We start from the raw sequence: 27,166 nt of genomic DNA on the forward strand, positions 1-27,166 counted from the left end.
TTGATGCTGATATTGCAGTAATTTTAGCAAAATTTGTATGAAGAAAAACCCACCACTTCAATCCAGGTTAAAATGCATTGAAACACACGTTACTGACATTTGTACCGAGTAAAATATTACTATTTTTTTCCCTGTAATGCCGAACATTACTGCGTTACAGCAAAAAACAATACATTACAGTAATATGTAACTTTTATAAAGTGCTACTCCCAACACTGTCAAGGCTACATTTCATTAACAAATAATATTCTGCAATGTTAAATCTGTTTTGAGCAGAGACTGTATGTATAAATGGACATAATTAGCTCGCTAGCCGTCATTTTCCAAATAGAAAGTGAGTATGGGCGCGCTTACGGCTCCATATTTCTGTAAGAGGGGTTAGTGTATGGAACAATCTGACTAATGATTAAAAAAAAGAAAAAAATAACATTGTAGAAGCCTTTCCAAAAAGAGTATAAAGCTTTATGTCTGGAATGAATGAATTATGCATTACTTTTGTTTGTTTTAATTTATATTTTGTCTTATATATACAGTAAATCGTAAGTGAAATTGTAAATGCAAACTTGCTGTTCATACGCTGCTTTTCTTTCTTGGAATTCTGTCATTGTTTCGATTCAATTCAATTTTATTTTTTCCACAATTTTAAATTATAATCCCACATTTATACATATATGTAAATGTAGTCATGCAATTGACACACACATATATATTAATTAATTGATAATTTAGTGGCCTGACAGGTTCAGTTTTTGGTTAAATTACAACAACTTGGCATTATAAGTACTTTTTTTTTACTTCAGCCTAAACCCTGACAGTCATGATCCATGGCGTTGTAGTCTATGTTTTGTTTTATTTTGTTTTGTAGTGCTGCAAAATGACCAAATAAACTACTAAACCACTACTAAAAAAACTGTGAATTTATTCCTATTCCTAATTTAGAACTTGGCTCCAAATTCGCCCTTAAAACTGCTCGCCTCATGAGCTTCATTTGACTGGTGCAGAACGCTTACTTAGTTCACACAATCTATGGTTTTGAGTGAACATGACTAGATATGTATTTATCAATTGTTGGTAGTGTTGGGACAGCTCATGTATGGGATCTGAATCTTTTGGATCCGTTCAGTCCAAAGAGCTGTTCAAAAAAATGGCTCTTTTACATTGATTTAAAACTAGTGTGAGAACTTATTTTAACAACAAACTAAACACAAAGAGAAACGACCAAGGCTCATGTTTGTTTAAAATGGTTCCACCTGAGAGTTGGAGAGTTTACCATTATCGCTTCACTACAATAATATTAACTTTACGATGCCAGAAAAAGATCCAGTTCTTTTAAAAATTGAATGTGACATGTACTGATACCTGCTGAAAAGAGTATCTAGTTTCAATATTAGTCTGAATTTTGATTAGTATCTGTTTTTTCGATACTTTGGACATCTCTACAATGGAGATGTTAGTGCTTTATCCGAAATGTTTTCCAGTATTACATTAAATATATCAATCCTGCATTTGCTCAACTAGAGATGTTGAAAATCAAATGCATTTGGGGCGCCTTTCCACAGCTCTAACTAGTAACTTAGACTCCGCAGCTTGAGTCCACGGAGACTGACGTAGTTAAACCGACCAGGAAAGTTCAAGTGAAACAGGGCACCTTTAACTGGAATAAATAATATTCCTCTTTGCCTGCTTGAAACTGCAGAAGGAGGACACGTTAAAAAGACGTCAGAGCAGTGGAAATAAAGTAGGTTTCGTGTAGCCTGGAGCCTGCTTTCGAGAGCGCTTTTATGGAAAAACAACTGTAAGGGGAATGTGTTGAAATAATGCAGATCTGTGGAAGACCCCGCTGTGCTGACGTACGACTGGATACAGCATCAGGAGGGAGACAGACGAAGGAAAGAACTGAAAAAGCTTTACTTCTACATAGTGTTACATTTGACCCTTCACTTTGACGCTGCTGGGGCAAATGTGGCAGCACCCAGGGGCCCATTTACGCCACCCGTGTCACGTGACATGACAGAGTTGCAGAATCCCTAGAGTTTAAAGCTCGTCAATCCGTGTATCATTCGTTCATTCTTTTTTCATTATAAAACCAAAAATAAGAAAACAAAAAAAGCAACCATTTACTTCATTATTTGTCTCCAAAACCAAAATGAAAAAAAAACAGATGATTTGTTTTTTCAGTTTTCGATTTTGTTTTTAAATGAAGAATGGAAAAAACGGATAACGTGACTTACACAATGCCGGACTGAACCAGGACTGAACCAGGACTAAACCTGGACTGAACCAGGTTCGGGACCAGACCGGGACTGAGACCAGGACTTAGACCGGGACCAAGGACTGAGTCCAGGATCAGGACCAGGACTGAGCCCGGAACTGAGACCACGCTTGGGACCGGGACCAAGACTGGGACTGAAACTGGGACTGAGACTGGGACCAGACCAGGACTGAAAACGGTTTAGACATAGTTCAGTCCGGCATCACACTTTAAGTCACGTAAACGGGAAACGGTCATTATTGTTTTTTGTTTTTTTTTTTCAATTTTTCATTTAAACACAAAATTGAATCATTATCTGTTTTTTCCATTTTGGTTTTGGAGACAAATAATGAAGAAAATAGTTGTTTTTTCCTTTCTTATTTTTGGTTTTATTTTGAAAAACAAATGAATGAATGATACACGGATTCTCATGTATTACGCAACCTTGACTCTTGTGATCTTTAAGACATATTCAAACATTCTTTTTTCATCAAAAACGTACCTCGAGTTGCACTTTTTTATTAGTCTGTCTACATTTCCAAACCTCAAAATGCTCTGTTCCACCTTGTGATGTCATGAAGCGGTAGTTTTCAAGTTGATAGCTTCGTTTGACTTTTTGTTCAGCAGAGATTGGCAATTCAAAAACTGGAATTATCCAGATGATTCTAGTGAAGGTGTATGAGGTTTAAAAACATAGTGGACCGCATAGTGGAGCACCTGTATTACATGACATCACAAGGTGGAACAGAGTTGTTGTTTTTTGTTTGTTTGTTTGTTTGACACTAAACGTAATAATGAAATAAACTGTTTTCCTATTTTATTGTTTTTCGTTCTTAATTGAAATTCAAAAGAAGGAACAGTACATGGACTGTCAGTGAATCTAATGTTTAATTCATGTTTTAGGTTGAATGCCAAATGTTCTGGATAACAAACCTGAGAACGTCTTGCTCTGGGGTGAGAGTACTTACTCTTTTCAAGCTCTATATTTTACACATCCATCAACAACAACAAATGCACATGCGGCGGCCATGTTGGCACTACCAGATCGTGACCTGGTTTAGTCACAACTTCCTGTTTGGTTTACAGGGCTTTTCTCTGACCATTTAGACGCTGAAACTCAAGTCTAGACACTCCCTGGGGACGAGCATCCATTATAACAACGAAGCGTTCAAGAACATTCAGGAGCTTTCAGCGCTGATACGGTCGCTCTAGTGGCTCAGCCTCTATATGAAGTTTCAATATTTGATGTCCCGCTCACCCCATTGTGCTCGGGCCAGAGGTGGGTAGTACTAGTTACATTTACTTTTAATGCAATTGTTCTTCTTTGCGTGGCTTTAAAATGCTTTTACTTGAGTATACATTTGAATTTTACTCTTACTTGAGTAACAGTTTTGGTTACTCTGACAACATTTGAGTTTCTTGAACTGCTCCTTCAGATTTAGTTTCTTACTAAATGTTGGAGCCTATTTTTTGAAAATGCCTTTACATGTGCATGATTATTATTATTATTATTATTATTATTATTATTATTGTTTTTCTTTCTGCATTACAGTTATTCTTATTTCAAAAGAAATGTCCACAAAATAAAATATTTGCAACTTTTGGTTTATTTATGTAGCTGACACTGCAAAGGGAGTGAAAATAACTCTTGCCACGGTAAAAATGAGGATTCAATTTTACCCATAATTCCATATAGTGTTATAGATATTATTAAAATCACTCGGAAGTGTGTCATTACTAACACTGTTACAGAGTAAACAGTGAACTGTAATTTAAATACTTTTGACAATAAAGTAAGTGCTAGTGTTAAATTTAAACAACACTGCTCGGTGTTACAAATAAGTGACTCTGCACAGACAAGGAGCATGCACACTTGGAAACATAACATTTTACAGCTTAGTTTACTGTGTAGGGCTTGTTTTGATAGCCTGATTCATCAGCCGGTTTCACTTCGTGGAAACCTTCTGACCTTGCAGCTTTAGAATTTGTTCAGTCGACAGTAGGCGGGTACTTTTTATCATTTAACCAATCGTTGGTATTTAGTTGAGACGTATGTAATGCGCCAAATCCTGTAGGAAGAAGGGCAATAATATCTTTTCCCAAACATTCTCTTTGCACTGGCTTTAAATCTCGGGAATCGTTGCCAACACAGAATGTCTGTCCACTTTGTTTACTGTTGTGCTGTACCACAAAAGGGACTCAGACAGGAGCTTGAGTTTGACGTCATGGCTTCACAGCTCTTCGTTGATTGGCCGATGCATGGTCTACAACTTCCAGGGTTCTTGCAAAGCATTTTGTGTATTCTGATTCCTTGACCTAGTCGCTGGAGAGAAATGAAATTGAGCGGAGGCACTAGGTGGCACCGCCTGTTTTGATAGTTATCTGATGAACTTTGGAGGTGAACTAGAGTATTGGAGGTTCCTTGCGACTATTTTGGCAACGTTGATACTGGACTTGACCTTGAATGCTCCACAGATGAACCATGGACAAATACTTTGCAAAGTAGTAAAGAATATATATCGTTTCGTAAAAACAAAACACAGTAAAAAGAACTTTCTTGCAACTATATGTAAAAGTAGGGATATAAAAACAGAGCTATAGTTCCATTAGTAAATGTGCATTGGGTTCTTTAAGGCTATTGATTTCGGTTAGTGGGCTGAGCAGTCAAAGTTCACCAGTGTCAGTTTCATCGCCAGTGGTTCAAATCAATGGTATTTTAGTTTTAATCTGGTGATAAGATGAGGACATGGACTAATATTTTAAGCAACGGAAAATCATAACAGAGCTCACAGTGTCAAAAATGAAAGACTGTAATGATGTATAATGCAATTGCAAGTAAGTTTCTTCTTTTTCTTCAGGCTCTTGTTCTTCACTAGTTTTATTTGGTTTGTTTGGTCTGAATCCAGGAACAAGTGCATTTTCTGAGGAGCTGATGGAGCCAAAACTGCAAATATTACCATCAATTGAGCTAATTCAGATTGAAGTAAAGCTCTAAAGAAACCAATATTATTTACTGATACATTGCTGATGCATCAATATTCCTGGGGGTGGGATGGCAACTTAAGGAACTGCTCTGTCTGAAGATCTATTAAACTTTAATCAGATTTTTATTTTAACACATTTAAACCAGAAAGAACTGACTTAGGGCCTGTTTACATGAGAATGCTTGCGGGTAAAAATGAACTGAAAAGATTTTATCGGAAGTGCCTTTTGTTTAGCAGTGATGAAATTTTGGGGGCTTAAAAAAAAAAAAACGCAAAAATCTGAAACCACCCTCCAGAGTGGAAAAGTCGAATACACTCCGCCGTAGCGTTTCCGTTTACGCTGCCCAAGACGCAAAACTCTGGTCAGATCTGCTCACGTCGTGTACGCGTTTACGTCACATACATGCAGTACACAGAAACCAGGCATGGATACACAATGGAATTCCACACACTTTTGCGTCACCGTATGTACGCAGATTTCCTCCCGAAAACACATGTCTAAACCAGGAATAAAAAGTGAAGACGCGACGCCACTTTTGTGTCTTGTGTTCAGACCGTCATCATATAAACGTAGCCTTTGTTGGAACCACAACACAGGAGATGATCTTAAAACTTAACTTTGACAGTGTTTGTTATTGCGTGCATTGCAAACACCAAGGTAACTGCTGAACACTCCACCATAGAGATACATGCTGAACACCCCCAGCACAATGTCACTACAGAGTATCAATACTAATTGTGTTGGTTGCACTTCACTGTACAGCATGAACACACTGAAATTATTACTTATTTCTATTTTGACTTGTACATATACATTTATTTGACTATGTCTTATTTGACACCTGTCTCATGCTCTTTTTTGCTACGTATTTAGGATTTTAATTTTTTTTATTAATATTCATATGTTTTACTCTTTTTTATTATAATATACTGTGATGTGTGAGCTACTGTGTCCAAGTCATTTCCCTTGTGGATCAATAAAGTTAGTCTAAGTCTAATTCTAATGAAAATAAAATATTTACAGTCGCCATGTTGTTTTAAGGGTTAGGGATTAATATTAAAACACTGACTCACCAGTTTGCTCTGTTTCTATAATCACCATGTACTTACACTTAATTACACAAAGTTACACGCTGCAGTAAAGTGCCATTGACTTCTGAAGTGAAATGACACTTGGAACAAAAGGAATGATTCAAACCAGGTTCAGGTACTCTACATACAGTGCAAATTTCTCTCATCTGGCCAAGATTTTAAAACTTATATCAGGTTATTCATCTTGTTTTCAGATTTATGGTCTACTTACTAGGCTTTAATTCTAGTCTAGAGGTAGTTTATTTTAAGATAACTTGTCAAGTAAAATTATCTTGCTGCAAGGACTGATCATTTCAGTACTTTTAAGACATTTTCTGATAGATTTAAGTGTTTATATATATACGAATTTCAACTTTTTTAAAGGCACACCGTGTAACTTTTCTGGGAGAGGGAATGACACCTGCTGGTCTTTATGCGTCTCCATGACATTACCTTGAATGTTCCACATTATGGCATTAACCTGGCCAAGTTACAGGTCAGATCTGTGCATAGATGACCCCACTTCCAGAAAGTATTCATGTTTTTCAATGTATTCTATATCACCCATAATGAAACAGATGCCAAATAGATACTGTATGTCTAATGTCATACTGTGGAACATTCCAGGCAATGGGAGCAGACGTCGCCGTAAACAGCATCACAACAAAGATGACTAAACGACTAAATGCCGTTGCCAAATCCTACGAGTATCATCAAGTTAGAAAATTAAATTAAAGAACAAAGTAAATACTAGTGTTGTAGTCAAGACCACACAAATCGAGACCAAGATCAGTCAGAGACCACAGGGTCCCAAGACCAGGACAAAAGTAAGACCTCTGAGAGTCGAGACCAAGACAAGATCAAGACTTTTAAACATCGAGATTGAGACAAGACTGAGACCACGGCCCATCAAGACCAAATCAAGGCCATCTTTGTCATTTCCTACATGTATTTGTATTTTACACTTATTTTTGCACATATATATCAATGTTTTTTTATGAATCTATGTCCATTATATCTGCTTAATGTTCATTTAGGCTTAAAATAAGCCTGAAACACTCTCTGCCCCATTTTTGGACAATTTGAGAAAGCCTTCTTTAATCCCACTTCCACTGGGACTGGTTTCAAGTTCATAACATTTACAGTTACATTCTCTTACTGGTTTTGCAGTGATATTGAGCAGCCTCTGCACATTTCCTGACTGTAATGAAATACGATCGCACTCGTCGAGCGTCACACCTCGAGTCCAAGACAAGATCCAGACCAAGCTCCATCAAGACCAAGACAAGACCGAGACCAAGCGCCATCAAGACCAAGACAAGACCGAGACCAAGCGCCATCAAGACCAAGACAAGACCGAGACCAAGCGCCATCAAGACCAAGACAAGACCGAGACCAAGCGCCATCAAGACCAAGACAAGACCGAGACCAAGCGCCATCAAGACCAAGACAAGACCGAGACCAAGCGCCATCAAGACCAAGACAAGACCGAGACCAAGCGCCATGAAGACCAAGACAAGACCGAGACCAAGCGCCATGAAGACCAAGACAAGACCGAGACCAAGCGCCATGAAGACCAAGACAAGACCGAGACCAAGCGCCATCAAGACCAAGACAAGACCGAGACCAAGTGCCATCAAGACTGAGGCAAGATCGAGACCAAGCGCCTTCAAGACCGAAACAAGACCGAGACCAACCACAATCAAGACCGAGACAAGACCGAGACCAAGCGCCATCAAGACCGAGACTAACTGCCATCAAGACCGAGACAAGATGGAGATCAAGCGCCATCAAGGCTGAGACAAGACCGAGACCAACTGCCATCAAAACCGAAACAAGACCGAGACCAAGCGCCATCAAGACCGAAACAAGACCGAGACCAAGCGCCATCAAGACCGAAACAAGACCGAGTTCAAAAGTTCTTGAGTCTAAGACGAGACGAAGATCGTAAAAAAAACGTTCTCAAGGCCGGTCTCCAGAACTACAAGAGCTACAATTGCTCAAACATGCACGAATCACTCCAAAAACAACTTTGAAAAAGCCAGTGTGAAGGGGAAGCAGTTCTAACATGGTAAAAAGCTCCGAAAAGTTGATTTTGCAGAATGGGTCTGTTTTAAAACAATTCAAATAAGATATAACCTACACCAGTCGGTTAAAGTGTAATTTCCAGGACTGGGCTCTCAGTCAGTCCACTCTCTCTAATCGCACACTTGTGTTTATGGAGTCCTCTCGCCGCAGCCATCCCAAGTCTTTATGAGCCTCATCAGCGCTACAGGTACTTCTGACATTTCTGCACTACCCCCTATCACCATTAAAGAAGGCCACGGCGCCACCTACGTTTCACTCTATCACATTACGGCACTAAAGCTAAATTAAATGTTTGTTCTGAAAAAGTCCCAGCGGATCGACTCGCGGTCCTGCCACAGTAAAAAGTACCTCGAAATGAATACTTGGGCGCATATATAGATACCATTTGTGGAGTAATCTCTGTTGTGGTTTTAACACTTTTAAATTAGGAGCACATTAGCAGAGGTTAATGGAAAAAGACATTGGAAGGATCCGGTTGTTGCTTTGTTTTGGTTGGAGTTCATGGTTTTAATGGGAGGCGACTAAATGTTCACTTTTCTAACAGCGCCAAAGATGTTTATGTACCACAACTTGGACTGGGTTTACTGAAACAAAATGAGACGCGATAAAAATAATGTTGGCTTGCGTCTAATCGATAATGGTTTCTTTTCAAAAGCTTAAAGGATGCAGGCTGTTTTATATTCCAATAATTTAGAGTGGCCCCCAGGAAGTTCTGTTCACTTTATGGCAATAAATGCTTTGGAAATTGTATGAAAAATAAGCTCCTGATTCTGTTTGTAGTAATAAAACACATTTTTGATTCCAATTCCAACTCATTTTGAGAAAAGTAAGTGGCCATTTGTTTCTCCGATTGGTCACTCCATCTGTCAATCATCAAACTTTTGTTCACTATGATTTCTTAAAACTTGAAACTTAAATAAAATTATAAAAATAAACAAATGAGAGCATAAAACAGAGAAGTGGAAGTTTGGATTTTAGGCAAGTATTCTTGAGTTTATAACGGATAGCGAAACCATAATAATTATATTTCGATTTGTACATTTGTAATTTTACCGGCAGGGGTGTCAACGGGGGGGACAAAAAAAAAAAAAAAAAAAAAAGCGATTCAATTGGATTACTTATTTGTTCAATAAAATGTTCTTACAGAGTACATTTTAAAAATAAACCAATATTCAAAAAGATGGAAATATAAAAACAAGAAAACACAAGCAATACTGTACTGCAATCACTGTTACTACTACTGCTACTACTACTGCTACTACTACTTCTACTACTCCTGCTACTACTCCTATGACTACTTCTACTGCTGCTACTTCTGCTACTACTACTACTGATAATAATAATACTACTCCTGCTACAACTACTACTACTACTACTACTACTTCTGCTTCTACTTCAGCTACTACTGCTGCTACTACTATTACTACTACTTCTACTTCTGTTAGTACTACTACTACTATTACTACTACTACTACAACTACTAATACTAATACTACTCTTGCTACTGCTGCTGCTGCTACTACTACTGTATTAATACTACTACTACTACTTCAGCTACTACTGCTGCTACTACTATTACTACTACTTCTACTACTGTTAGTACTACTACTACTACTACTATTACTACTACTACTACAACTACTAATACTAATACTACTCTTGCTACCGCTGCTACTGCTGCTGCTGCTACTACTACTGTACTACTACTACTACTACTTCAGCTGCTACTGCTGCTACTACTACTGTATTACTACTACTACTACTACTTCTGCTGCTACTGCTACTACTACTTCAACTACTAATACTAATACTACTACTGCTACTGCTGCTGCTGCTACTACTACTACTTTTACAACTTCTACTACTTCTGCTGCTACTACTGCTACTACTACAACTACTAATACTAATACTACTACTACTTATATTACTACTACTACTTCTAGTCACTGTATCATTCTCCATTTTCAGATGTAACCTGACAAATTTGTCACAGATGTTCCAACAAAATGCACTTTCTCTCTCATCTCGTAAAAGAAAACATTAAACAATTTTCAGAAGTGACGGTGTTGCAGTGTCTGTGGTTTACTGGTCAGAAGTGCTTTTATTTCTAAATGTGGAGAGAGAGGGAGCATGAGGGAGGGTGGGAGAGAGGAAGGGGGGAGAGAGGGAGAGAGGGAGAGAGGGGGGCAGTGGAGTGAACTTCCATGCAGCCCTCAGCACTTATTTTATGGTGTCGTTTTGACTGGGCGTGATCCGCGGCTGCAGTGTTTCTGTGGTGTATGAGGGGAGTAAGTGCACCTGACACAAACCCGCGCTCAGGCTCTCTCTCTCTCTCGCTCTGTTTGGGAGAGGAAGAGAGAGAAAGACACAGAGGGAGAAAGAGAGAGAGAGATAGAGGACAGAGGGGGAGGCACCATAGCAGACGGACTCAAAGAGGCTGAAACTTTAGACTGAGGAAGAAGAGAGAAACTAGGGAATGTAAAGTGTTAACGTTTAAATAATTACAAGAAAACTGAGGTTGAAGTGTCGCTAACAAATAAATAATAAAATAAATATGTCGGACTCACTTCCCAACACATTTGGAGACGTACATAGTATCTGCCACCTGTCGCCATGGAAACGTGATGCTACCAGGTCTGTCTGTACTCTGTTGGAGAGGCGATGTCATTCAAAGTATTCTTAACAACAAAAACACACAATTGAACAAACACATGCATAAGAGTTTAAAAGCTGCCATCTGTATTTAGACTGGCCGACCCACCCCTGTTGTATTCTCACACAAATGAAACACAGAATGCACACCAAAGTTCTTGTAGAGGTGCAAATGCAAGGAACAGCAAAATAAAAAGTGGAGAAATGCATAGCACACTCAGATGGCTGATGTCCAAAAGAATTTCAGCAAAAAAAAAAAAGGCTTTGTCACATAATTTGTCTTGCTTTGAACCACAGTATTCCCACATATCTCCACTAGATGTTGTCTATGTTACTGCTGTTTGATACTCTGAGAGCTTTAGACTGATAGAAGAAGACCTGAGAGCACAAGGTGAGTCTGAACAGAGGCCAGGTACTTGCAAAAAGACAGTGGAGAGGGAGATGGGCAAAAAGGGTCTGTTGTCCAAGGTCTTAGGGATTAGAGGCCCAGAATTGGAACTTCATCTAATTTATTTATATTAAAGGTGGCCCATGTGAAGCTCCTTGCCCTGGGCCCCGATATTTCTGTCAACGGACCTGGACTCACCATATCCTTAATGCCACACTGTAGAAGTAAAGCAGTATCTTGACCTTTGAGACATATAGGAAGTGGAAAACACACTAAAACATTTCAGAGTGCTTTAAAGTACACAAAAGTAACAGAAATTGCAACATGTACTATGGCTACATTCAGACTGCAGCCTGAATTGACTCAAATCCAATTTTTTCGCCCCTAGGTGACGTGTATCTGATCCACAACACAGATCAATTTTTTTTTCAAATGTGGCCCAGACCACTGGATATGTGCTCCTAGAACCGATACATACCCAATCTTTTGACATGCGACTTCAGTCTGAACGGCCAGGTCACATTCATCCCACCTACACGCTCACAAATGTACACTAACGTTGTTCTTGTCATATGAAAATTGCGTATCAACTCCGTGTGAGTGAAACAGCGAAGCACATCGCAGTCCCACCACTCTTGGCTGTGACTCCGCACCCACATGTTCCTACGTATCTACAGATGTTGCTGCCACTGCTCCATAAAACAATCTCCTCCTAAAAACAAAGAAGCTGTACATGTTCTGGCTCCGGTACGACACCAACTTTAAAATGTGCTTAATGCAGGCGTCCACGTTTAACTACTATTAAGCTCCTTGTATTGCTCTTTATACATCAGCTTCTTTTACAGCAGCAGCTATTATGACTCCCATAATTTGTACTTCACCCACAAATACTTTTACTACTTTGCAGCACTAGTTGTTAGGAACTTTAACTACGTATTAGCAAACACAACATGCATCTGCCTCGTTCCGACTTGGCCCGCAGGACTTCACCGCTGCCTGACACTGGCGTAATTAGCCCAAAATAAATCTCCCATCCTGCATACCTCCACTGTTTCCACCGTCACCTCTCAAACCTACGGCATATGGTTCGCAGATATGTTGATTTGGGCTGGGAGGTGCTCCGCTCATCACCGCCGCTACCTGCTGCTACCCGCTACTCCAGGCTGCAATAAAAGCCCCGCTCCGAATCCAGCGCCGCGCTAAATATGCTAAACAATAATGCTCGCGTACCTATGGGCCCGCAGCATTCATTTAGCAGACGCGGGCTACACACTGCGCGCTTGTTAGCCTGTGGACAGCGGACCGGACTCCTGCAGACTGCGCCTCCCGGTTTGATTACTCTGAACGCGTTAAGAGCAAATCACACTGTTTCGGTTTCCACAAATATTATGATAGGGCCATTAACGAGTTTAAAGGTCGTTAGCCGGAGACTGATGCACAATTAGACGATAAATCATCTTCTAATGTTTGCAGCATGAAGGAGACGGGCTGTGGGCAGAGAACAGCGTAAATTATAGGTTCGCCGAGCACAGCGACAGTGTGGAGATTAGGGAGATTAAAGATGGGGTTTTGGTGGATACAAAGAGTCTGAAAGAATGGATAGAATACGCGGAAACACAAGTTAAAGTGCGGTTGTTCGGATTAATCGCAATTGAATAGAAATTTGAATGGACTCAATTAGTAAATCGCAAAGGCGGACGTTTTTGAAGCATCACAATTTCCTCCACATACAACAAAACAGAACTAAAAATAGAACTAACCCCGTAGTTTAGATCTGTATAAACATGTTCTGAAATGTGATTCTTGTCTTAGTTTGTCCGTTCATACTTCAGTCTTTTTGTCAATTATTCTGGGCATGTGAGACTAGAACAGAATCCTATTGTTAAATGCTTGTCCGAGAAAACACAATTCGATTTTTTGTGTCAACTCACAGCAAGAAGGACCGCCTAAACATACACAGGAGATCGAGATTCCCGTGAGGTACTCTTGACAAGTTCAAAACGATAGACCTTTTTCACAATGGCCAGAAGTGCTGCAATGTAGGGTAAACATCAGTAACGTTGATGCTTTTCTATAGCAAAATATCTGTGGAAATGTCTCGTGTATTCATAAATCTGCCTACCCATCAAAAAATCTTCATCCAATAAGGTCGACAAAGGATATAGTCTGTCCATGAAGAACTGATCCACAACTATCAAGGTAAGAAAGATGAAAACATAAAAGCGAACAACGATGATGCATTAGTAAACTACTGAGTAACACTAATGTTATGGTCATGAATAAAACATAAGTAACGTATTAACTCAGACTGATTCTAGAATTAAAATTAAAAATCGATTTCATGATGTAGATATTGGCATAGAGAGAGATTTAGACAGGTCGAATGTTCACAGATTATGAATTTAATGTCTAGAATTTAAAGTGCACAAATCTCTCTGTCTATGCTAATATCTACATCATGAAATTTATTTTTTATTTTAATTCTTGAATCAGTCTGAGTTCACAAGTTACTTATTACTTATGTTTTATTCATGACTATAGCGCTAGTTTTGCCTAGGAGTAGTTCACTAATGCTGGTCATTGTTCGCCTTTACGTTTTCGTCTTTCTAACCTTGATAATTGTGAATAATATCCTTTGTGGGCCTTGTTGGATGAAGATTTGGTGGAAAATATCGCACACATTTCCACAGATATTTTGCCATAGAAAAGCATTACCACAAGTAACGTTTACCCTTACTGCAACACTTTCGGCGTTGTGAAATCGTTATACAGTTTAGCTATAATGTATATATAAGGAGCTCGCCCATTTTCAAAGTAAAATTTCATTCATATTTCCCATTGACTAAAACTTCATAAACAGTACTAAAGACCTATAATAGGTTGCTGAAACGTAAAAGCATTTTGCAGAATCTGGCAAAATGTGCTTTTTGGACTTAAAACAACAGTGTTGTGAATATTAGTGCGCACATACTCTTAATATTTACATTTTTTAAAAGTCTGTGGGAAAAATGTATGGAAAATTTACTTCCGGAACTGGAGCAAGTGATCACTGTTGGACTCCATAGAGAAGGGAGAGTGAATATATGGTACCAACAAAGGATATAAAAAAATATAAAAAAGTGGGATCACTGTGTGCAAACAGCATCAAACCCGCTGTCTCTAATCCAAAGAAATATTTTGTAAAACTGGGAAGTTTATGGTTTGGCTTTACTCGATCTATACAACTGTAAGCGGAAAAACGTAAGATCGCTTATTTCGACGGGTCAACGTGACTCGATAGACGTCACTGTCAATTTAGGCTGCTGGGAGCTCATTCCGACAGGGCAACCCATTTCGACAGCACACCGGCATATCTAAATAGAGACATATCATAATGAAGCGATATCAGACCACACAGGGAATACACGGTACAGAGGAGACAGTGACTATACTAGTACAGTACAGAAGAAGGAGAGAAAAGTACACGGTACAGATGAGGGACATGGTAGAGGAAGAACCAATGATATTTACTGGTGTAGCTAAATGGCACACGACTTTGGCTGGTGTGTGGGAGAAACGCCTGCACAGAAGCCCGTAGATGAAGGCAGATGATTCACCATAGTGTCCCTCTTTACTAAATTGCCTCCACCGCGCCTTAACAAATGAAGGAGCATCGCCATGTGTTGATGTTGCCTTGACAGCCAGTGTAAATCTGAATACGCTAAACAGGCAAAAGTGGGAAGCGCTAGTCACATCCGCCGCGCATTTAGCCTTGAAACCGCTAATGCTTTGCTTCCTCACCGTGGAAGACATCATTAAACATCATTTGTAAGCATACATTACTCTATATGCTGCAAATCGGCCATCTGCTACATCGCCGCGGAAACGATAAATCCAAGCGCGCGGCGGCTAAAGCACAGAAGATGGCTAACAGGGAGCTATACGGCGAGTCTGTATGTCGTGTTAATAATGCATTGTTTACATGTCGGTGGAGGAGGGAGCAGGCGCGGGCCCGGGGCTGTTGCGCGGTAATTAGCCCGAGCGGCGTGCTGCTAAGACACGAGGCCACGCCCCCCCGTCGCAGCGGGAATCGAACCCAAGCGCAGGCCCGGGGGGGGTCGGTTCACGGAGGTCCGATGGCGCGGATGGGAGCGTGGACGAGGGAGGAGGCGGATACGGCGCGGCGTGACAATGCGCGGTGGCCCTGGGCGATGCGACGAGAACAAAAGACGAGAGCGGCGTTCACCTGCTTTGTCTGACACCGGGCCTGGAGCGAGAGACGAAGAAGATTCAGACATTTTCAACAGGCTTCAAAAGAAACAGGGGGGACGGAGGGGGGTTTCAATTAAGAGGAAAAAAAGTCTCAGTCAAGATACCAGATTACAAGAACTAGATAATCAAAGCAAGGGGTTTTGTCTACTTTGAATCTAATAACCAACTTGTACTTGTACTACTTGTTATTGATACTGATTGATACTTAAACTTTGATCTGAGCTTTGTTTTAACACAATCTGACCATAAAGAACTGATTTAGCTGGAACTACTACAGGTGGGCTCAAATAACATTAGTCACACGCTATGGAATTAATTTTGAGCCAAAATATCAAGCAAGGAAGTATAAATCAAAGTACCAAATTAAAAAATCAATCAATCAATCAATCAAACAATAAAATAAAATAAAATATATTAGATTTTTTATTAGAATATATTATAATTATTTGTGCAATCATGTAAAATATCCATGTTTGCCTCTTTTATTTTTGTTCTGTGTCTTTCTCAGTTTTATTTGAAGCTGTTTTTTTTTTTTTTTTTTTTTTTTTTTTTTTTGTATTTATTTATTTTAATTTAATTTAATTTATTTATTTTTTACAATTCAAGTCTTCTCGTTTGTGCTCCCTGACTTTTTGGTCGCAGTTTTGGCACAAACGTGACAGGTGGGTAGGACTTCCATGGTTGCATTCCCATTGGCTAGTTTGTGTTTGATTGACAGCTAAGTTTGGAGCTCCTGAAACTGTTGTTATTGTTATTATTATTGTGGACATTTCCTGTTGAAGTTTCGGTGCTCAGAGCTTTCCTAATACTCAATGTTCTCTGGTGGACGCTTCTTCTGGAACAACATTATTGTATTCAGTGTAAGTACTGGACAAACTTGTTGTCTGTGTTGCAGTCGCCAAAACTACAGCAGGAAATGTCCACAACAGCTTCTGGGGCGGGTGCCAAGCTCAGCTGCATATGCTTGCTTAGCTGTCCATCAAACATAAATTAGCCAATGGGAATGCACCCACGGAAATCCCACCCATCTGTCATGTTTGTGCCAAAACCGCAAGCAAAAAGTCAGAGAGTGCAAACGAGAAGACTGGAGTGTTGTAGTTTAATACCTAATACCTGAAAGAATGTTTTTTTTTTTTAAGAACAAAAAAAAAAAAAAGTCTCGTTAAAACCTGGTCAAAAAAAGAAGAAATTAAAAGTTTGAAAGCTCAGGGCTAAGGATCTACGTGGACTAAAACCTATAATAGTCTCTTCTGTTTCTGAAACTTTATAAACCACTAAGTTACAAAAACATTTCGCAAAGTCTTGTGTTTTAAATCTGCTTTTTGGGATTAAAACAACTGTGTAATGAATATTAGTTAGCACATATTCATGCATTTTTTGAAATGTCTATAGGAAAAAAGAATGAAAAATGTGTCTCTATAGAGAAGTGAGAGTGAATATATGGTACAGAGGAAGGAAATTAAGTCAGTGGAGAATTATTAAACCATTTTAGATCAATATGACAACTGCAAAGAACAAAATGTAAAGGGGAAGGTTGTGTTAAAGCTTAATACCTGAAATTATCTTTTTTAAGAATTCAAAAAGTTTAATTTCGTAAAAAACTGGTGACTAGAGGAATGGTGATTCAGTCTGATCATGGTGTTAATAAATCATGATGTTTCTGGAGATGTAGGAATAACCAGCCCTCCGTTGTTGCAATAAAAAAGTTAAAAGCATTAAAAATAATATTGTTCAAACTAGCTGCGGTTTGGAAGTTAGCAATAAAATGTTTTCTTTGATTGAAACAGAGATTGGTAGAATTAGGAATCCATCATCTGGACAGCCAGTGTTATATGTTTAGAAGATAACGTTTATAGGCGGTCTGGAGGGATATTGAAGGAAGCTGAGGTTAGAGCTGCTTTTTACACGAGGCCTAGAGGAAGACCGAAGCCCAGATATATGAACGCAGTAAAAAAGGACATGAAGCCGGCCCGTTCGAGAGCAGAGGATGCAGAGGGTGAAGAGGTGATTTTCTCCCCGGCGCAGTCGAAACCCGGTTGTACCCTTTGGCCCGATGCGCCCGATAAAAGTCCACAATGGCCGCCTCTCCTCCATTTTGTGTCCGAGCGCCTGCGGACGCCTGATAAGAGCCGATAACCTCGCTGACATCGCTCAAACCTCGCTGGGGTCGTTACGGTCCCACGGGGCGGAGTTAAACAACATGCAAAAAGACAAAAGGACGGTCCCTTAACCCCGTCACGTGACCCCTGATACTTCTAACAAGGCAATAAGGCAGGGTCAGGCAATGGACATGGGTCTTCAGTGGAATAATCAAAGGTTTCTGAGGATTTCGTTTGATGTAGTTCAAGGTCCTTTAAAATGGACTCTTGTGAGCTTTAAACCATGTTATAATGTTGTTACCACCTCAAAAAACAGACTTGGAGTTGTGTTTGTTTCATTCAGAGATGTCTGAGTAACTCTTTAGTATTCTTTATTAGTCTTTTTTGAGTAGATACAACTTGACAAGTAAAATTAACTACCAATGGAATAAGTGTGTTCTTCTTAATTCAAGCAACAATCAATTTTGTTTCTTACTTTAAGCTCAAAAAGTTGTTGTTTTTCTTATTTTAAGTGTAGAAAGGATGCATTTTCATATTTTAAGTACAAAAAGTCTTGAAATTGACTCAATTCATGATAAAACTTTCTTAATTCAAGTTCATTTAAAGCCGGAACAAAGAGAATGTTTGGTGAATTTTATCAAGGGGAAATACGTTATTGCTCTTCTTCCTATGGGATTTGGTGCATTACATATGTCATGACCAAATAGCAGCGATAGGTTAAATAAAAAAAATACCCGCCTACCGTAAAGCAAACGAATCCGAATGCTGAGAGGTCAAACGGTTTCCACCAAGTGAAACCAGTGATGAATCAGGCTAAGGGTATGTACCTAAGAGCCGGTGGACAAACACTTTACCAGCTGAGCTACTTTCGCCGCAGTAAAGAAAAGACAAACAAGAGTCGCCCCAAACAAGAGTCAAAAAACAAATTGGAAAACACTCATTTAAATATAGAGCTCCCTTTGACCGGAACAATCTTCCCTCATCGATTCTCGCAGCAGCTCTAGTCCCTTCTTTAAAACATGCTCTGGTTCAAAATTTACATCATCAAATTTACAATTGTTTTTGATTGTCTTGTTGAATTTTGGTTGTTCATTTTGTTGTATTTTGTGACTATATTAGAACTCTGTCTTAGTTTTTGTTCAAATTTGATTTATTTTGCACCTAAGGCTACGTTCAGACTGCAGGGCTTAATGCTCAATTCCGATTTTTTTGTGAAAACCGATGTTTTTGCGAGGTTCAAATTTCCAATTAAATGTGACTTGTATGTGACTCCAGTGTGAACAGTAAACGGCCCGGAAGTGTCCCGCATGCACACTGGAGACACGATGACGTCAACCGCAGCGAGCGTGCTCTGTGTTACGGAAGTTGTTCAAACATGGACGCGAGCATTGAGCACCTGGCAATTCCTCTCGTACCGGAGCCAGAACATGAACAACTTTTTGTTTTAAGGAGGAGTTTGAGAAGGAGAAGGACGAGGTTTGTGGTGTTTTGTGGGGCAGCGGCAGCGACGTCCGTTGAAATGAACGTGTGGATGTGGAGACGGAGCCAAGAGTGGTGAGTGGTGATGTGCTTCACTTTAGTGACATGGAGTTCATTAACAATTTTCGCCTACTTCAGCGCAGAATAGTGACGTTTGTGGCTTGTTGATAACGTGTAAGTCAGATGGATGCGCTTTGGCCGTTCAGACTGAAGTCGCATGTCAAAAGATCAGATATGTATCGGTTTCAGGAGCACATATCCAAGTGTCCCGAGTCGCATTTGACAAATTTGGATCTGTGTCATTCAGACTGTCATTAAAAGATCAGACACACGTCACATAGGGGCCAAAAAAATCGGATTTGGGTCACTTACAGTCATGTGTGAGTGTGTGTGTGGTTGTGCTGATTTTGTCGTTTTGTTTTCTTCTGTTTATTTGAATTTATGCAGCCGACTGTCTGCCCTACTGTATGTGTCTTGTTGTTGTATTTATGAGGACCCCCTTGAAAACGAGATGGCGAGATCCCAATGGGCTCATCCTCCAAACAAATACAGTCCAATTCCAGAACTGCTTCTTCTTCCTTAACTTTTTTCCCCACTGCTACTTAACTAATGTACTCCCACCCAACCAACAGTTTGTAAAGTTGAAAACCTGACATATGCATTTTAAGATAAAGATTTGAAATGGTCCATGCAAAATATACTGCCTGAAAGTTTTTCTTTCAAAATCCCTGTAAAGAAAATGGTGTCCATTTTGGAAAATCAATTCAAAAACAAAATGGGCGTACACTCAGAAACCTCGTTGGTGTTTTCTATATGCTCCACTCAATGTTATTTCAAGCCTTAAGCATCACAGGAGTTTTGGGGCATCCAGAATTCAGATGAAACTTTGATGCTCTTCGAAGGCTGAACCCCCAAACCACCAAACCACCAACAGCACTGCCCCTTTAACTTGTCAATGTCACTAATTATTCATAATGTTTGTGAGCAAATCATTCCAAAACAACCGTACAGACGTTAGCCATAAGGTATGTAACAGTGTGTAGGAGTCAACAGCTTTAACTGAACAAACGGGGCGGACGGGGTAACTGCCACGAGCCAAAACAACATACAGTATAAGGTACAAGGGCAGAGAGAGCCAGCAGCCAAACACAGGCCATATTGGAAATATTTAAGATAGAAGTAAAGTTTACTCAGACAACTTTCAGTTTTTAAGTTGACTTAAACCTTTCCGAAGCTTATGTCAATATGGACTGAAATGAATCTGTGAATCATTCATTCATTTGTTTTTCAATATAAAACCAAAACTAAGAAAATGAAAAAAAAAAAGCAACTATTTTCTTCATTATTTGTCTACAAAACCAAAATGAAAAAAATGGATAACGGAATTTTGTGCTGCATACGGACTGAACCAGGACTAAACCAGGTCTGGGACCAGACCAGAACCAGACCGGGACTGAGACCGAGACCGAGACCAGACCAGAACTGAGACCAGGATTGAGACCGGGAACAGGACCGGGACTGAGACCGGGACTAAGAGCTGGACCAGACCAGGACTGAAAACGGTTTAGTCCTGGTTTAGTCCTGTTTCAGTCTCGATTCGGTCCTGGTTCAGTCCGTATGCGGCGCAAAAGTCCAGTATCGCAGTTTCAGTCACGGAAACGGGAAATGGCCATTATTCGTTTTTTTTTTTGTTTGTTTTTTTTTTTTTCATTATTCATTTAAACACAAAACTGAAAACTGAAAAAAACAAATCGTTGTCTGGTTTTTCATTTTGGTTTTGGAGACAAATAATTAAGAATTTTTTTTTTTTCTTCATTTTCTTATTTTTGGTTTTATACTGAAAAACGAATGATACATGGAAATGGTAGGTTATAAGTATTTTATAAAATGACTTTTGTAATGCTGTAAATGCCTAATGCTTTGCTCTGTGAACATGTGATATGGGTGTGTGTGTGTGTGTGTGTGCGTGCATGTGTGTGTGTGTCTCGGACTGGACAATCTGACTTGTTCTTATTGTTGACTAATTGCATTGTGTAATTTATTTCTGTAACCAGGGACTACAAATTGAAACTAGCTATTTAGCTCTAATCTGGTGCAGAACATCTCTGTTTTTTATGAGCTTAATGTCTCTATGCATCGGCCCTTCAAATAAAGACTAAACTAAAAAACTAAATCTTTTCATTCTCAAACATTTATGCAAAAAAACTAAATCTAGTCAAGTAAAGATGACTTGAATTAAGAAAGTCTGATCATGATTTGAGTAAATTTCACTTAACAAGTAAAATAATCTGCCAGTGGAATAAGACTTTTTGTACTTCAAATATGAAAATACATCTTGCTACACTTAAAATAAGAAAAAACAAGTTTTTGCACTTAAAATGACAAACAAAACTGGATGTTGCTTGGATTAAGAAAAACATACTTATTCCATTGGTAGATTATTTTACTTGTTAAGTGTGCTTTTCTTCATTCAAGCAACAATACATTTTGTAATGTCTATTTTAAGTACCATATTTTTCGGACTGTAAGGTGCACTTAAAATCCCTGACCACAAACCGATTTTATGTGGAACACGGCGCTCAAAAATCTGTCAAAATGTTTTAGTACGACTTTGGTAAGATACGAAGCTGTGCCGTTTGATGGATTGATTGGAGCATAATTGCTACCATAGACAGAGTAAGTCCGACAGAAGCTGAACCACATCAGCGTCCAAGGAGCGAGCTGATTTTTTCAGTGCTTATAGTTTATGCAAATGAGCCACGTGGTTCTAAGTTTCGTTTCTGTAAAACATAAACAAATGTGCACAAAGCTGCATTAAACACATTATTACTCAATGTATATTTGAATCGTCCTCGTAGGAAGTAAAAAAATAAAAATAAAAAAAACTTAAAGTATCCACTCGCATTCATAATCCACATTCACCAAGACAGGGAGACAACGGCGAGCAAATTACGCTACGATTTGCCAATGGATCGTGAATGCCTGAGCTAAGGATCAGTCTCAAGTGGCGTCCGTTTGTTTTGTTTAATGTTCCTTATAATCTGGAGCGCCTTATGTATGAAAATAGACGAGAGAATTCAACATTACTGATATTGCGCCTTATGATCCGGTGCGCCTTATAGTCCAAAAATTACGGTACAAAAAGTCTTGTTCCATTGGCAGATGTTACTTGTCAAGTGAAATTGACTAAATCGTGATAAAACTTTGTTATTTCAAGTCATCTTACCTTCATTAGATTGTAGTTTTGACAGTGTGGCCTTAACCTACATATAGAGAACAGATGAGAACCTCCAGAATTCAGTCATTGAACTACTACTGAATAATAAGGGGCTCACATGGAGTTTTACATGTGCCAAAAATAAATAAATACAAATGAAATCTAGAAAAATAAACCTGCAAATCATCTCTGAATCTTATCTCTAGCATGTTCGCTGCCTTCTGTTTGGATGTAAACACAGAACCTCCTCATCTTCAGACCATGTTACTGTACCCAGCCCAATCTGTGTGCATTATTGATCATACAGTTTTGTGGTGCTGCTGTTTCTCTTCAAAGCTCCATCTCCTCCATCGCGCTGCGTTTGAAGTCTTTATCTCTCTGTGCGTGTGGTGCCGTCTCTGCTCACTGATACCAGCTCATGTCGGATCTCCCGTTTAAAACAAGCCAGGACGTGACATAGGAGCAGAAGGGGGAAGGGGGGACTCGGTTACATTTACTTGAGTCGCTTTTAAAGAAACCGTACTTTTCGGAGTTCTTTTGTAGCACTACACTTTTACTCCTACTTGAGTAATATTTGCGTTGATGTAACTTCACGTCTCTTGGTTCCTCTTCCAACTGTGAGTATAAAAGTGATAAAAGCTTGACAACATGAAATGATTTGAACATTTGTGTTTCTTCTGTCGCTCCTTTATATATGATGTAGTTTTTTTTCTCATTTCTGTGTCTATCCTTTGTAAATACCAGATTCCGAGCATTAAATTCACATCATAAATCAGACGTTATATCCCAACAGATACTCTTACTTGAGTATCTGTAATAATTTCCCCAAATGCTTTAAATTTCTTGGACCTCAACTTTGTATTTCTACTCAAGAAACTTGGGACAGTCCAACTAAAACCTCCAATTCAAAACTCTCGTATCATTCAGAACAAAACATACAACTTCTTTTACCTCATAAAAGTTGAATGCATCAGTGAGCCACCATTTGGTTTGACATAAACTGAGCGTGCGTCTCATTGGTTAATCTGCCTGTCAATCAAGCCAATCTGAAATCGTGTCTATCCTTTGACAACGCCAGATTTTGAGCATTAACTTTAAATTACAAATCAGATGTTTTGTCCTGAGTAGTAGTTTTCCCAAATACTTTACATTTCTTTGACAGCTACTTTCTACTTCTACTTGAGTATTATTATTTTGAAGTAACATTACCCTTACTTAAATAAATTTTAGGCTACTCCCCCCACTCCTGGGCCATACTTTGTACTTTTTCTTAAGTATTATTATTTTTAAGTAACATTACTCTTACTTGAATAGTAGTTTTTCCAAATACTTTACATTTCTTTTACATTTTTATTTCATTTATTATTCTTTTTGAAGTAACGTTACTCTTACTTAAAACATTTTGGGCTACCCATCACTCCTCCTGGGCCATACTTTGTACTTCAGTATTATTATTTTGAAGTGACGTTACTCTTACTGAAGTACATTTTGGACTCCTCTCCTCCCTCTTGAGTCATTCTCTGTACTTCAACTTGAGTATTAATATTTTTAAATTATGTTACTATTGCTGAAGTACATTTTATGTTACTCTCCCCCCCGGGCCACATTTCTACTTCAGCATTATTATTTTTGAAGTAACGTTACTATTACTGAAGTACATTTTGGTCTACTCTCCCCCTGGACTATACTTCTACTTGAGTAGTATTATTTTGAAGTAATGTTACTGTTACTGAAGTACATTATGGGCTCCTCTCCCCCCTCCTGGGTCATCCTCTGTACTCCTACTTGAGTATTATTATTTTGAAGTAGCATTACTGTTACTGAAGTACATTTTGGGCTCCTCTCCCCCTGGGCCATACTTCTACTTGAGTATTATTTTTTGAAGTAGCGTTACTGTTACTGAAGTACATTTTGGGCTCCTCCTCCTTCCTAGGTCATCATCTGTATTCCTACTTGAGTATTATTATTTTGAAGTAACGTTACTGTCACTGAAGTACATTTTGGGCTCCTCTCTGCTCAGTGTGAAACAGTGAGCTCTGTATTGAAGCTCGTGGAGCCGCTTGTCGACTCAGTTTGACATTAATTGGTAATCAAACAGGCCTGGGCATTACGCATTTATGAGATCAGCCAAATTATCTGTTTAATGTAACCCAATTATACGCGCCTCTCGTGAACCAATCAGACGTAATTCGCAGCCCGTAGATGACAGCGGCCATGACACTTTTAATCAATAGGAAATATCAATGGAATCTTGCCTCAGCTAATTAAAGCTACACTAAGGAATGTCCAGGGTGGAATCAAAACAAACATGTGCAAATGGGTGTGCGCGAGACCTGATTTAGTGTTTATAAAAGGATCATTTTGTCAGGTCCTGTGGAAGAGCTGAAAAACTGAACAGCGTGAATAAAAACAAGTATAGCAATTGCAGTAAAACTTGTATTTAAAATAAAAAATACTAGGGGTTTGAGCTGCTAGTTGACTATTTTCACATGTTGTAGTCAAGACCGCGCAAATCGAGACCAAGATCTGTCCAAGACCACAGTGTTTCGAGACCAGGACAGGACCAAGATCTCTGAGAGTCAAGACCAAGACAAGGCCAAGACCAAAACAAGACATAGACCACAGCCCATCAAGACCAAATCGAGACCATCTTTGTAATTTTGATTTACAGTTATATATACACTACTAGTCAAAAGTTTTTTGTAGAACACCCTCATTTTTCCAGTTAATTATTGCAATTCAAGTCGTGCAAGTCCAATGAAGAGCTTGAAATGGTAGAAAGGTAAGAACTGAACAGCCAGAGGTTAAAAAGAAAAGATAAAAGATACAAAACACAAGTCCAAGTTCTGCCAAAACTACCTCAGGAAAAAAGAACAAGATGGTAAACTTGAAAACATGGAGTGTCCAGCACAGTGTCCAGATTTAAACCCCATGGAGCTGGTTTTGGGATGAACTGGACAGAAGAACGAAAGCCAAGCAACCTACAAATGCCACACATTTATTGAAACTTCTGCAACAGACTTGGGAAGAACTTTCTGAAGAAAATTTGATTTCTAAAAAAGAAAGAGCCACAAGTGTGTTCAGTTGTTAGACCTGCCAAAGGTGGACACTTTCATGAATCAAAAGTTAAGAATACATTTTGGTCGGCAGTAAAGAGTAAACAGTAAAAAACTGGAAAAAGTGTAATGTTCTAAAAGTTTTGACCGGTAGTGTATATCAATGTTTTTATAACTCTATTTCCATTTTATCACTCGAGAGTCAGACCTCGAGACCGAGACACACCGAGTTCAAGCGCCTTCAAGACCGAGACAAGACCGAGTCCAAATGCAATTGAGTCTGAGACGAGACCAAGACCATAAAATAATTGTCTCGAGGCCAGTCTCGAAACCAAGACTGATCTCGAGAACTATGACGCCTTACAGTAACTTAAGTTGTGTTTTGTTTCATTTACGTATGTTTAAATAACCTTGTATATTTTGTCTTCTTCCTACTTTAGAGTTAAAAAAAAATCATCCCCTACTTCTTGATGTCACCTGGTTGTAAGTGCTCCTCTGTGTTTTTAAGGTCCACAACTTCACCAAACCCATTCTGATCATTTCCCTAAACCATCAACAAACTAGCAGCTCACAGTCATCGTTTTATTAACCTAAAATAAGCTGCTTCAGTTCTCGGTAACTAACTTTCCTGGTTGTTTGCCATCTGCTTGCAAGTTCCAAGTCTGATGTGTCTTTTGATCTTTCCAATAAAAAGACAAGTAATGAAGTAATAATAATACATCAAACAATAATTTAAATGCCTCATTTTGCACTTTTAGGGACAAGCAAATTGGAGCGTTCAAAACTAATTATGAAGTGAGTCTGTGTAATCTCTCATTCTTCCAGGAGTGGTCCATGGAGAAGACGTTTCAAAGGTATGATCTAGTTTTTTTAATAAGAATTCATTCCAGAAATCATGTTAGATTCAGACAGAAAATTATTATTTGAAATAGTCGGCAGTGAAAGTGTTTCAATTTTCAAAAAAGTCCAGATAAAGAATTCAGCTAAATCTGAAAATCTGAATATTAACGGAAGAAATTCTATAATTCAAATACCTGGTATAAAAAGGAGCTTTGAGATTCATGGCCGGTCCTGCTCTAACCGCAAAACAAACATTGTAGAAGAGGTTTCAAAGTTGAAGTTGAAATATAAAATTTTCCAAAACGTCCAGATGAAGAAGTATGTTAAAATAAATAAATAAATAAAAACTGAAAATCTGAATATTAACCCTTCCAGACCAATGGTATGATATACAATGCCTGGGAATATGTTTTCTATAAACACACATAACTTTCTGACCGTAAAAGATAGAAAAATATTTTTTTTCCCCTTGAAAAGCTGAGAGTTGTGGCTTTCCGACCATATCCTCTGTCACGTGCATGCTGCATGATGACGTAATGAAATTGAGTGTCCAATAGGAGCTTTGTTTTCTGCCAAACTTGTGTGCTCCATCCATTTTGATTGGCCCAAACTTTGTCAAAGAGTGTAGTGAGTCAAAATGGTCGATGCTCTGAGCGTCTGTGTTCATAACAGTTGAAAAGCCGCTCTAAGTGCACTTATTTCTCAAATAAATGGAAAATTACACATCTTGGTCTGCGTAATTGCACATCCCTTGCTATTTTTATTTATTTCAGTCAAAATGTACAAATCC

Source organism: Boleophthalmus pectinirostris, unplaced genomic scaffold (genome assembly GCF_026225935.1).
Source record: "Boleophthalmus pectinirostris isolate CB_2022bp ecotype Guang Dong unplaced genomic scaffold, ASM2622593v1 HiC_scaffold_17, whole genome shotgun sequence".
Taxonomy (NCBI): domain Eukaryota; kingdom Metazoa; phylum Chordata; class Actinopteri; order Gobiiformes; family Gobiidae; genus Boleophthalmus; species Boleophthalmus pectinirostris.